Below are 218 nucleotides of genomic sequence, written 5' to 3'. Positions count from 1 at the left end.
TCACGTGCAAGAAGTAAATTAATCAAAACAATTGACCGCCAGAGTGCACGAACGTGATTGCAATAACAGAAAACCTCGAGCAAAGCCAAGAATGGGGTTGTGGCAAATGTTGATAAATGTTGCAGCGCCGAGGACAAAGAGCAGCGTGGCGATTGCAGACAAGCGAGCCGAGAAACGTGTCTCTTGGTTATCTGGCATTTTTCGTGACTGTCTTTTCC

The sequence above is a fragment of the Penaeus monodon genome, chromosome 34 (genome assembly GCF_015228065.2).
Source record: "Penaeus monodon isolate SGIC_2016 chromosome 34, NSTDA_Pmon_1, whole genome shotgun sequence".
Classification (NCBI taxonomy): domain Eukaryota; kingdom Metazoa; phylum Arthropoda; class Malacostraca; order Decapoda; family Penaeidae; genus Penaeus; species Penaeus monodon.
Note: the sequence above shows the minus strand (reverse complement) of the source record.